We start from the raw sequence: 14465 nt of genomic DNA on the forward strand, positions 1-14465 counted from the left end.
ACTGCTTAAACAACATCTGTTCAATATTGCTTTCAATCAGTAACTGTATTAATTTTGCTTGATTTTGGACTTTATCTGATGTTATGTTTCATGTATTATATTATTCTTGTTTTCATCCATTGTTTATGTTTTCATGCGCCTTAGTGCAAATTGTTTTGGTTTTCGGCGCGGTATTAATGTCAGTTAGTAGTAGTAGTAGTAGTAGTAGTAGTAGTAGTAGTAGTAGTAGTAAATACATACCCAATGCCGCTGATGTCATTTGCATATTTACCGGTTGTCATACGGCCACTGAGGAGGGAACCCAACTTTTTTTGGGGGGTCTTAAGGGGAGGGAACGCGAATTTTTTTGTCGAACCAAAAGGGGGGAGTGTTAAGTTTTAAATGGAGAAATTCGGGAAAACAAGGGGGAATCTGTAAATTTTGAGTGAACGTGAGGGGGGAACGCGAATTTTGTTTTCCAAAACGTCCATTACCCCCCGGTAAATAACGATCAGTCCCTTAGAAGGATAAATGCCGGCGAAATAGCGGAGATAATTGCCGGCATTCGCGGCCAAATACCGGAGGACGGCATTATCTGCTGGTAATTTTAAATCCCCAAACCGGATAAAAGCCGGCATTTTTACTCCAATAGAAAAACGCTGTAGGAAATGAATGGCATTTGCCATTTGTCAGCTAGGCCGGATGTGTAGAGTGTGCAGATGTAATTTCTATGCGCATTCAAACCATGATACAAACTTGAAAGGCTGCGCTTTACATGTAGTGTGATACGCTCACGCACTTTTAAGTGACCCGACAATTAAAGGGTTTCTCTTTGGTATGAATACCTTCCACGTTTTTTCTGATATTGTGAAACTCTTGTCACAAAATTTACATTGAATACATTCATGCACTTTCAATTGCCCTGACAGCGTGAAGCCTTTGTTAGCAAATCATTATATGTTAAAAGGCTTCTATGTAGTATGAATACGTTCATGTCTTTACACGCTTCTTGACTTTGTGAAACATTTGTTATAAAATTTACTTCTCGCTTTCAGTCTTCAGTATGAATACATTTGATGACGTGAAAATCTTATCACAAAAGTTATAATTGCAATACTTCATTACTATGAATTCGTCCATGTCTTTTAAGGCAATAGAGGTTATCCATTTCACTCATGTGTGACTTCTAACAAAATGCACTGGTTCCCGTAGTATTTCTCATTCAAAACAATTCAATGCACGACCCTGGAGTTACCTGCATGACTTTGGCGGGCTATTTTGAAACAGTCATGGTTGCACATGGAGGCACTTCTTTTGAAAGTCCTAAACAAGGTATAGCAGTCGCTGATAGGATATGCAACTTATAGAACACGGATAACTTCTATTATTGATACGTTCATTAGTATTAAGAGGCTGGGGGAAGCAATTTTGGCACACATTCATGTGGTGCTTTTTAAATAAAACGCTCTAAAAGGCTTAGGACAATTAAGGCTTTGGCATGTGTAAAAGTGGGGGGCAAATAATTTTTTGGCGGGCCGGGGGGCTATTTATGGCAGGCTGGGGGGAGGCAAGCGAATTTTGGCAGACCGTTTGAAAATTTTACCCCCGGCTCATAATTATTGCACAGCCATTAATTGCATGCAAAATTACTTCATTTCATACTTCAAAATAACATTAATCAATAATCAAGCTAAAGTGGACATTATTTTGTTGCAAAATGTTCATTGAAAAGGCTAATTGACACTGTTAACATTTTTTACAAAAAGGGCCGCGCTTGTGTAAAGCTTCTGTTAAAAAATTCAATTCAAAGGTTTATCTTTGGTACGAATACGTTCATGTACATTTAATTGGCCTGATTCTGTATGTAAAGCCTTTGTTACAAAAGTTACATTGTGCATGTGATTTCATGATTGTGTAAAACATTGCTTCAATATTCGCAGGTGAAAGGCTTCTCCCAGTATAAATACATTCATGTGCTTTCAAGTGACTCGAATCTGTAATGCCTTTGACAAACTGAAGTATGGATGCGTTCATGTGCTTTTAAGGGGTACTACACCCTCGATAAATGTGTGTCTGTTTTTGCATTTTCTCACAAACTAATCATACACTGGTAACAAAGTTATGTATATTATTGGGGCAAGGAATCCAATTACTGCACTGAATTTCAGTGACCCAAGGCAAGCGGTTCGTTATTTATGATAGGAAATAAGGTACCGCTAGGATGTACCTCATTTCCTATCATATATACGGAACCGCTTGTCTTGAGTCACTGAAATTTCAGTGTAGTAATTGGATTCCTTGCCCCAATAATATACAAAACTTTTGTTACCAGTGTGTTATTATTTTATGAGAAAAATGCAAAAATAGTCTAAATTTACCACAGGGGTGTAGTACCCCTTAATTACTTGACATTGTGAAACATTTGTTGCAAAATTCATTTGAAAGGTTTCTCTCCAGTATGAATAAGTTCATGTACTTTCAACTCACCCGACTGTGTAAAGCCTTTACTACAAATTTTGCCTATGAAAGGTTTCTCTCCAGTATGAATACGTTCATGTGTTTTCAAGTGGCTTGACTGTATGAAGGCTTTTTACAAAATTTACATTTATAGTGCCTCTCCCCATGTATGAATAAATTCATGTACTTTCAAGTCACGCGATCGTATAAAGCCTTTGTTACAAACTTTACACTTAAAAGGTTTCTCTCCAGTATGAATACGTTCATGTATTTTCAAGTCACGCGATCGTATAAAGCCTTTGTTACAAACTTTGCACTTAAAAGGTTTCTCTCCAGTATGAATACGTTCATGTATTTTCAAGCCACCCGACTGAGTAAAGCCTTTACTACAAACTTTACATATGAAAGGTTTCTCCAGTATGAATACGTTCATGTATTTTCAAGTTGCTTGACCGTGTAAAGCACTTACTACAAACTTTGCATATGAAAGGTTTTCTCCAGTATGAATACGTTCATGTTCTTTCAAGTGACCCGGCCGTGTAAAGCACTTGCTACAAACTTTGCATATGGAAGGTTTCTCTCCAGCATGAATAAGTTCATGTGCTTTTAAAGCACCCGACTGTGTAAAGCCTTTGCTACAAAATGAGCATATGAAAGGTTTCTCTCCGGTATGAATAAGTTCATGTGATTTCAAGGCACCTGACGTTGTGACGCATTTGCCACAAACTTTGCATATGAAAGGTTTCTCTCTAGTATGAATAAGTTCATGTGCTTTCAATTCACCTGACCGTATAAAGCATTTGCTACAAACTTTGCATACGAAAGGTTTCTCTCCAGTATGAAGACGTTCATGTACTTTCAAGTGACCTGACTGTGTAAAAGCCTTTATTACAAACTTTGCATATGAAAGGTTTCTGTCCAGTATGAATACGTTCATGTGCTTTCAAGTCACCTGACTGTGTAAAGCATTTGCTACAAAGTTTGCATATGAAAGGTTTATCTCCAGTATGAATACGTTCATGTCTCTTCAAGCTACCTAACTGTGTAAAGCATTTGCTACAAAATGAGCATATGAAAGGCTTCTCTTCAATGTGAATACGTTCATGTGTTTTCAAGTTACCTAACTGTGTAAAGCATTTGCTACAAGATTTACATTTGAAAGGATTCTCTCCAGTATGAATGCGTTCATGTACTTTCAAGTCACGCGACCGTTTAAAGCCTTTGCTACAAACTTTACATATAAAAGGTTTCTCCCCAGTATGAAGACGTTCATGACCTTTTTTAAGTCATGCGACCATGTAAAGCCTTTGCTACAAACTTTGCATATGAAAGGTTTCTCCCCAGTATGAATACGTTCATGTTGCTTCAAGTTACCTAACTGTGTAAAGCTTTTGCTACAAAATGAGCACATAAAAGATTTCTCTTTAGTGTGAATACGTTCATGTGTCTTTAAATTACCTGTGAAAGTAAAACATTTTTCACAAAATTTACACTTAAAAAACCCCATATTGGTATGAAGCTTGTCATGCTGTTTAGCATAACTAGATCTACTGAAACTCTTGGCACAAAATTGACAAGTCTTTTGTGTCTTTATTCCTTCCTCCATTGAACAGCTGCTTCCTTGACTTGTGGATGATTTCTTTGAGAAACTGCAAGACTTGGAAACTTTCTTACAACTGGAACTTGGAGACACTTGCTTAATTCTGCTGAGCATAGGATACGTGTCTCTTTTTCCCTATCTTGCTCTGTAGTTCTTTGTTGCATTTCATCACCATTCTGTGTCTTAATATGTTTACACGCACACTTTTCCTTTTCCTCGTGTATGTCTTCTGTCCAACTTGGTGTTTTTTCTGTGTGCATGCATTTCCGTCCTTATTCTCCTGCCATAACTTTCTCTTCCTTTCTAACAACTTTTGACTCTTATTTGCACTGCTTTTAGTCTTCTGTATCTTGGGAATAGGTTCACATCACTCTACTCTTATAGTCATACCAGTAACGACGAATCTGCATTTCATGATGCCTTATATGAGACAAATATCTAAACACATCATTGTAGAATCTTCTGCAGTATTTACATACGTGGGGCATTAAGTAGTCCCACTCACGTGGACGTCTTTTCGTCATTGTTCTGTAATGAAACAAATATAAGTAAATTTGAATGGGTAGATCGAACCCTGATGACAGTGTCAAATTCCGACTGACCTTTGAGTTTTGCATCGTGAACCAAAACATCAATTGGGGATCAAATTCACAATTCAAGAGGAAACGAAATCCGGGAAAAAAAACACAAGAATATCCCATCCAATGTTTTACAGTTGAAACTTTAAACATTTTGTGATTCCAGCATCCTTGTTTTAGGGTATGGTTCAATAAAAATCACAATACCAGATAACAACGTTTGTCCAAAACTATAGCTCTTACATAAAGTTTTCAACATATCGTCAGCCTGCTATGCTATTATAAATTGCCTAAGTCATTTTTTTGTAATTTTGAGAACAAAGAACAAAATGTGGTTCAAGCACGCAACAGTAACGTAATCACCCCAATTATTTCGGATTATTTCCTTTCCTCTTCGAATTTGCTCACTGATAGCTTTGCATTCAAGGCTAGAGTACAAAGCTATCGAAATCTACTAGTAATCGATTAAGGGATCTAGAATGAGCGTTTATGTCGTTTTGACGGTATTTTTTGTGGGACATGAGAGCACCTCAGACGTATCGAATTGCATTCTGAATACGAAGCATGTCTTTCTGATATCAAATAATTTTCATTTTTGAAATTCACGATATAATACAAATTTTATGACAAATTATTAAAATTTGATATTTTTCAAATTTTGATATACCGTAAAACCCCGTCTACAAGCATATAGTGTGCTTCTGATGACGGGGTTTTACGGTATAACAGTCATCGAAATAAATTTTATAAATCTAATGATATATTCTTAAAGTGTATGTAGCTGGGAGGAAAAGCCGACGATCAATTGAAAATGTTGACCTTTTATTTTTTATATTGAAGATATGGATTTCTTGCCCAAGAAGAGCTATTTTTTGTTGGTGTTTTGGGCAAAAAAATCCACATCTTCAATACGAAAGGTCAAAATTTTCAATTGATCGTCGGCTTTTCATCCCACCTACATACAAGTATAACTCATCAGATTTATAAAGTTGACTTCAAGTACTGTTAAATATCAAAAATATCAATTTTTAATGATTTGCCATAAAATGTGTATTACTATTACATTGCGAATTTCAAAAAAAAATCAAAATTATTTGATATCATCAGGACATTCTTCGTATATTCAGAATGAAATTCGATATGTCTGATGTGCTCTAATGTCCCACAATAAATCTGTCCAAACGTTCATACCCTTCCCTTAAGTATAACACCATGTAAAAGCGATCATAGTCCGGAAGTAACCACAGCCGATCATTACTATCTGTCAGATGAGACATTTTGGCTCAAACATTTTGTGTCATATTATGCAGATATGACTTTGTGGCTCAAACATTGAATAGCATGAAACACCATCCTGGTAACTCAAACTGACTTCACCAGTTATTTCCACAATATCTTACATTATAAGAAGATTTTGGACATAGCTTGAATTGATTTTTATCCATCACTGACCTCCAAGTTTAATTGGTGACTCTAGTTAGGTGAAAAAGTTCAATTTGGTGACCACTCTCTGGCTAAGTAAGGTTTGACGATTGATTCGACTTCTATGGACCATTTAGAAAAAAGTAGCCACTCATGTCCCTCGCGAAAAATCCCGGCATTTTTTCGCTAGAGGGCCAAAATCCAAAATGGCCGCCGCCACCATTTTGAAAAATTTAAGTTTTGGAACCAGAGCACCTATAATCATGCACAAAGACACTTTTTCGGATATGTCGAGTACGAGGATTCTGATTCTGACATTAGTTTGACATTACGGCATCATTTTCACCCCAGAAATCCAAGATGGTGGCCGGCACCATCTTGAAAAAAATAGTTTTGAACAAGAGGACCTAAAATCGTGTACAAAGACACTTTTTGGATAAGTCGACCACAAGGATTTCAAATTTGACATTACTTGACATTACGAACTCATATTTACCCAGAAATCCAAGATGGTGGCTGCCGGCGCCATCTTGAAAAAAATAAGTTTTGAACCAGATTACCTAAAATCATGTACAAAGACACTTTTTCCGGTAAGTCGACCTCTAGAAATCCAAATCTGACATTAATTTGACGTTACAAAATCATTTTTGCCCAGAAATCCAAGATGGCTCCCATTTGGTAGAGCGTAAATGTGATTTTTGAATGAGAGCAGAAGCATAAGTGTGTCATTTCCGCCTTATCTGGGGTTCATGTCTCTTATATGGGGTTTAAACTGCCTTATCTTGGGTTTACATCCCTTATCTAGGGATAAGCCGCCTTATCTGTGGTTTAGACGGCCTTATCCTGGGTTTACGTTCCTTACCTTAAAATATGGAGCAACAGATTGACAAGCCTAGCTCTAAAAGTACAAGATCACTAGGGTTCATATGTGGCATATGTATGGGCCCTAAGTTGTAGATGTGCCTTTTGCCCATTTTGGCCCAAGGCTGGGGCCCCAGGGGCCCAAATTTTAAAACAAAGGGCTGGCCGTTTCTCAACAAATAAAGTAGCTACAGGGTTCAGATTTGGTACACAGATAGGTCTTTAGTATTATATTGTCATATGTATATAATCCCCATATGTCACATAATATGGGCACCAGGGCCCCAAACGCTAAAAAACATAGGGCCGGTCGTTACTCAGTAAATAAACCAGCTACAATGCCCAGCATGAGTCTACTGATAGCACTTGAGCATCATACTTCAACATATGTACATGCGCCCCATAAGTCATATATATTGGGCCCCAGGGCCCCAAATGTTAAAACAAAGGGCCGGCCGTTTCTCATCATATAAAGCAGCTTTATGGCTCAGAGTTGGTACACAGTTTGCACCTGAGAACTACATTGTTATATGTACATATGAGCCCCATATTGGCCCCAGGGCCCCAAACGCTAAAACATAGGGCCGGCCGTTACTCAGTAAATAAAGTAGCTACAGTGGCAAGCTTGAGTCTACTGATAGCACTAGGAAATTATACTTCAACATAATTATGTACATGGGCCTCATAAGTCAAATATTATGGGCCCCAGGGCCCCAAATGTTAAAACAAAGGGCGGGCCGTTTCTCATCAAATAAGGCAGCTTCCGGGCTCAGAATTTGTACACAGATAGCACCTGAGAATTATATTGTTACTAACACCCACACACCCATCCACCCCACACACGGAGGACTAAACAGACAGATCGTATGATATCATAATTGGAAATACCAGCGTGATGCGTTAAGGCTGTTCCAGTTAAATTACATACCATTGGCTGTTCCATTTAATTTACATACTCCCTCTGAAATGGCCCCCAAAAGGCTGTTCCATTTAATTTACATACTCCCTCTGAAATGGCTGTTCCATTTAATTTACATACTCCCTCTGGAATAGTTTCCCCTGAATCATATTGCATAGCCTCACTGTGAGTAAGAGAGACTGACAACAACACCCTATGGAGAATAAGAGAGACGACTCCCCTGGGAGGGAACTTTTTACAATATATTTATTTTAAAAGGGCATTTCGTGATCCACAGCCTCATCCCCCCACTTTTCTCAAAAAAAGTTGAGATTTTTACATCACTGGAAACCTCCGGCTACATAATGTTTATGTACCAAATATTTCTTGCAGATTAATTCGTTTAGCAAAGATATCGTGAAATTTGAATTTCGTTCTGGTGCAATTACAACGCATTGTCTATGGAGCAGTGTAATACACATAATCATGCATAACTCGCGAACGCAAGATCGGAATCAACTGAAATTTTGGGAATAGGTTCTTTTCGTGGATATCTAATGAAAAATGACATTAATAGAGGATGCTAGGATCACGAAATACTCCTTTAAGTGCTACGACAGTGCAACCTACATTCAATTAAAGCTTGTGACTTGGACTTTCACTTTTTACACATACAATTTCTTTATTTTAAGGCCTCAGCAAATAAGGACTGTAAGTTTGGGTACACCGATAACATGCGGGTATAGCCGTATTTATGCAAATATATAGCCTTCTAGTTTTATATCTTGTTCTGAGAGATAGGTCCGCTCTAACTATCACAAAACCTTGTGTGTCTTGTATATTAGCAAGGCTATAGAGAGCATCTCTACTTCCTAGACATATTTTTTGAAAAGTTATAGCTGAATTTCCAAAAATAAAAATAAAATTGAAGAAAACTCAAAAAAGGAAGGGGGAGGGAACGTGAAACATGTTTATTATTTTATTTGGCCTAATGCATTAGCAACATCAGCGGGTTATTGATTGCAGGAAGTAAATTCAATTTTCCTTGCTTTACCTTGAGCAGTTGTTCGGTTCAAAATTGAAAGGGACATGTATATGACAGTAACAGCTAATGGAAAAAGAAATGCTAATTTGTTTATATGGAAATGGCTAGTTTAAGCTTACCTGCAATATGCCTTGGGTGTCATCATGATCAATGGATGTCAAACAGTTCAATGGCAAATTCAAAAGTGTAAGTGTTTACCATAAACTACAATGTAAACTGCTGAGTCTGAAATGTCACGAAAAGTACACAAATGACGACACAAAAAACCTCAAATCGTGCATGTTATGTGGACAAAATTAACACTAAGTCTATTGGGTTACGATCTGTCTGTAAGCCTGAAACTAAGGGCGCACGCCACCAAATAATAAAGTACAATTTCATGCTATAAATTAAAGAGGTACATGTAGTGCAATTATGTGTACCGGCACCGGGGGTGAATTGAAAGGGGTGGGGGGGGGGTGGGGGCAAAGATCTTTTCAGCAGGCCAGAGGGGGGGGGGGAGCATTTTTTGGCATGTCGAAAGGGGTGGTCAAGCGATTTTTTGGAAGGTCGAATGGGGGGGGGGGGGGGCAAGCAATTTTGGGCACAGATCCTGACAGATATTTCAGTGGCACCGTTTCTATATTACGCCTTAAAAAAGGTGTAGAAAAACGTTTGGAACACGTTCAAATCAGTTATAGACTTTAAACATCATATTTCGAGGTGCGGAAAGACACCAAATTGGTGTCGTATGACCTTTTACATTCTTTTTGTGGCGAGTGACATGGTCTTTCAATTCACGCTGAGTGTCCTTGACAGGCTTGATTATGCTTCAGTGGTCATGAAAGAATTCAAAAGATAACCTCTGCCCCAATGATCCCAAGCTATTGTCTGAAACTGCACCTCGGAAGATGTATGGTAAGAACTCAGTCCTCAAATGATAGTCATGTAACGACAAAAAGATAAATTACTGACTATCATTGAGGACTGAGTTCCGCCGTCTAGTTCAAATAGCCTATATAAAATTTCCTGCAGGCTATAGCTCGCATTATGATAAGACAATTTAAGGGGACGAAAGCAATTAAAGTACCCATCTCGCAATCTTACATGTTCTCAATTTTGAACAATTATCATTTCAAACATTACTTAAAAAAAGAAAAAAAATGGTTTAAAAAACACTTTGTAGGTAGAGATATTTTTAAGTTCAGGACATGAGATGATAAACATGTTTATGTACTTCATAAATTTGCAAAAAAAAAAGAAGAGGGTACTGATGAAAATCAGGTATTATTCCCCCTTAAGTTGGTTATAGGACACACATACATTTTGAAAAACCTTAACTTTATAAAATACTTGTTATTGTCCACACAAAAGTTTGGTCACATGCGTGACATTCAGATACACAAAACCAAATGTCAGACACACATGACCCAACTTCTAGCATCAAACTGTCAAAATTTATAACGCACGTACAGGAGAGTGAGTGTGAAATACCCCTATGTGATTGGACACTACTTAATGAGCCGTAAACTCGCAAATTGTATTCTGCGTTACAGTGTAAAATGTGCGTGAAGTTCAGATTCATAAGTATCTCAATTTGGTGCGACAAGTATCTTATCAAACACTGTTAAAACCAATCAATAATCCTATTGCTGAAGAAGATAATAAGCTTCTACCCATTTCTATAGAAATAGATCTTGTCTTTGTTTGCTTTGGCTAAATCCTGTTCAAGTGGTGGATAACAAAGCATTATATTTTGTCTACGATGTATAACCAACAATTAACAATGAGGCAACATTCTGAACCTCGATGACTTGGGGATGATTTGAAATGACCGCCAATTATGATTGTTTGATATTTATTACCAGAAATGTGGAAAAAGAGACACACGTAGACAACCGAAAAAAAACGTACAATTTTGTTGAAGGAACAGAGTTAAACAAACCAAAACCTCGCTTCTGGATATCATTTAAAGTTAAATGATATTACCATTTTAAAGTTTATGACATATTTCGATTTTCTAAAACACGAAATAAAACAAATTGACCGGGAGCCGAGTTTACCGCTGATTCGTGGTGTCCAATCACATATGTCACACACATGACTGAAGAATGGCCCAATAGCTTTATGAAACATCACCATTTTTGGGCTGTCCTACCACGTGAAAGACGGATCATTTGCCAGGGAGCATTTACATTTGCTACCTGGGTCTAGGGGTGGAAAGTTTCCGGGAATTTTGGAAAGTTTCCTGGAATTTTGAAGGACCCGTGAATATTGGTTGAAACTTTCCACTCTGAAAATTTTACAAACCTATCTGGGTCAATCATTCCCACAGAATCCTCAATTTAGGGGCTGTGCAATAATTATGAGCCCTGGTGGGAGGGTAATAGGGGGTGTTATAAATTGTTGGCGTGCCGAAAGGTGGCAAGTAATTTTTGGCCAGCCGAGAGGGGAGACAAGCGATTTTTGATACACATTCATGAGGCCTTTTAAATAAAATGCTCTAAAACGGCTTAAGAAATTGGTACAGAAACGCTTGAATATGCAAATTTTCCTGCTCGCTGAGCTCGCAGTCGCAACATATATTATTGAACCATACCCAAAAAAGAGGATACTGGAATTATGAAATGCCCCTTTAATATCAATTGAATACAAAACCCACCCAAGTCCATGGAAAGTTATTTTGAGAAAACTAAAACTGTATCATTTTAATTCCTTCAGTTAGATTTACCTGGTAAATAGGGCAAGGTTTATTTTATTCTTTACACTTTGCTCTTAGTCCTCTCTTCTTGTTCTGTTCCCATTCTGCTTCATTTCTGCATTTTTACCATAAATTTCGTCATCACTGTTGCCATATCACCTCAATTTTATTCATTCAATTTCCTCTTGAATCATGAGTTTGATCCACAGTTGATGTGTTTCTTTGTTTTGGTTCACATTGCATAACTCAGAACTTAACACGGTCATACAGGGTTCTAACTTCTGCCTATATTCAAGTTTACATGATTTTGTTTCACAGAACAATGGTGAAAAGACGTCCACGTGAATGGGACTACCTAATGCCACACGTATGTAAATACTGCAGAAGATTCTACAATGATGTGTTTAGATACTTGTACCATACAAGGCATCATGAAATGCGGATTCGTCCTTACTGGTATGACTATAAGAGTACAGTGATGTGTGATCAGTGTGAACCTATTCCCAAGATACAGAAGACTAAAAACAGTGCAAATAAGAGACAAAAGTTGTTAAAAAGAAAGAGGAAGTTATGGCACGAGAATGGAAATAAGAAAGAAACACATCCACACAGAAGAAATACCAAGATGAACTGAAAATATATAAGAGGAAAAGAAACAGTGCACGGTGTGTAAAAATGGTAATGAGATGCAGCAAAGAACTACAGAGCAAGATAGGCACAAATAGACACGTATCCTATGCTCAGCCAAGGTCACAAACCTTAAAAACATATGAACGTAATCATTCTTCAGAGAAGCCTTATAATGAAAGTTATAAATGTAATTTTTGTGACAAGAGTTTCACAACATCAGCAATCAAGAATTTAAAGTGCATGAACATTATACATACCAAAGAGGGCTTTTAAGTGTAAATTCTGTGACAAAAGTTTTACTTTGACGTTAGCGATATGTATGCGTTAGCAATATGTATCCAAAATTTTAACGAAATCTGTTGACCGTTAGATTTCCAAAATGAAGTGAATTTAAAACATCGGTTATGTACCACCTTTTGGCATCTACTTTAAAAGCATGTAAGCTACGTTGATACCGATGCCACCAATAGAACGAGGAGATTTGCCCCTTCATTTTGCATACTACTTTGTCCAATTATTTTTCTCATTTCTTCACAAAATGCAAAAAAAAATGCAATGGGTGTAGTACCCACTTAATGTGTTTTTTGTGTCAGTTCCTGAGAACTGGCACCTTTTAATACAGGTTTGACAATCATGTGACAAATCGAATCTGTGACCTCAATATATATATTGATATCAATATAAGGCTGTTCCAGTTAATTACATACCCATTATCATTGGCTGTTCCATTTAATTTACATACTCCCTCTGAAATAATGGCCCCAAAATAGCTATTCCACTTAATTTACATACTCCCTCTGAAATAGCTGTTCCATTTAATTTGCATACTCCCTGATTAGAATAGCTTTCCCCATAATCAAATTGCATATTGAGAACTGACACCTAATACAGGTTTAACGATCATGTGACAAGTCGAATCTGTGACGCTCAATATTGATATCGATATCAATTTGGCTGTTCCAGTGAAATTACATACCCATTGGCTCTTCCATTTAATTTACATACTCCCTCTGGAATAGCTTTCCCCTAATCAAATTGCATATTGTGAATTTTAATCTATCAAATTGCATAAATAGCTTTACTGTGAATCAGAGATTTTTTTAACTTTTTTTTTTAAATGTTATTTATTTTTTATTATAAATTTTATAATATTTTTTAAATTAAATTAAAAATTTTTTTTGGGGGGTTACTCATTTAGTGGATGTTTTAATGTTGTAATTACTAGTATTTCCAGATAAATTATAAACATTTCAGTTGAAAACCCGTAAGGTTAAATAAGAAAATAAATAAATAAAAAGAAATGAATGCAAACCAGCCTTTCAATACAAATTCTGCAATACTATACATGTAATTCCATTAAAAGTTATCTCACATGAATTGAACAATAATAATAACTGTGTCCGATTGAACTGACACCAATTTTTCAGGAATATCTTGTTTATGGAAAGGCAATGGTGTCATGTCATCAATCACTTCATAAAAACCTTCCATTATGAATAATCTATTACACGGCACCCTATCTAAGTGTTCGCTTGAATATGATTATGAATAACGACACGTTATTATGAATAACGACACGGCCCCCTGTCTAAGTGTTCGTTTTAATATGAGAAATAATGAGAGATATAACCTTCGTGGCTATCGGGTGCTAAGCATTCCTAAACCTAACACAAATTTTAAGAAGAGAAGTCTAAGTTACCGGGGTGCTGTGTCTTGGAATGCTCTAGATGACCATCTAAAAGCTGCCCAAAATGTTAAACATTTTAAATACTGCTTTAACCATGTTGATAGTATCATATAAATGATTTATTTATGTGTCATAGAAATTTAATCTTGACTTCTTGCTTCTGTACAATATGATGTTCCTTAAATGTGTATTAGTTTTGTGCAATTTGTAAAATCACCTTGATTCTGGATTTGTTATAGACTTTTGTCAATGTGCATTAATTTTCCTATATTGCTCAATGCTTTTTCTTTTAATGAACATTGTTGTACATAATAATAGCTAATAACATATTTTAAATGAAAAGTTCTGGTGATGTTGAGCTATAACTGTGTGTAAGTTAACATACAATGTTGTTGTCAAATTTAGATTTTCATTTTTATTGCTTTATTTTATAGACTGATGTGGAATATAAAATTTAAACCTTAATGGAAAAACAGTGGTATGATCGACGGCAATTCTAAAAATAAACATAATATTTTACCAGGTTCACCATCTCATATAATAAAGGAGAAAGCAGAAAAAGTGACCCGTCCGGGAATCGAACCCAAGAGCTCTGGTTTACCAGACCTGTGTCTTAATCATTTGGCCA

At 36.6% G+C, this 14465-nt stretch overlaps 1 long non-coding RNA gene across 1 annotated transcript in view; it reads right to left on the reverse strand.

Moving 5' to 3' along the window:
• Positions 1-4149: 4149 nt before the first annotated feature.
• Positions 4150-14465, reverse strand: part of LOC140140746 (uncharacterized) — a 12771-nt gene continuing 2455 nt past the window's right edge. Inside the window, exon 3 of the long non-coding RNA XR_011857279.1 lies at positions 4150-4564. This is a non-coding gene — a long non-coding RNA (uncharacterized lncRNA). The remainder of the gene's footprint in view (positions 4565-14465) is intronic.

The sequence above is a fragment of the Amphiura filiformis genome, chromosome 19 (genome assembly GCF_039555335.1).
Source record: "Amphiura filiformis chromosome 19, Afil_fr2py, whole genome shotgun sequence".
In the NCBI taxonomy this organism is placed as follows: domain Eukaryota; kingdom Metazoa; phylum Echinodermata; class Ophiuroidea; order Amphilepidida; family Amphiuridae; genus Amphiura; species Amphiura filiformis.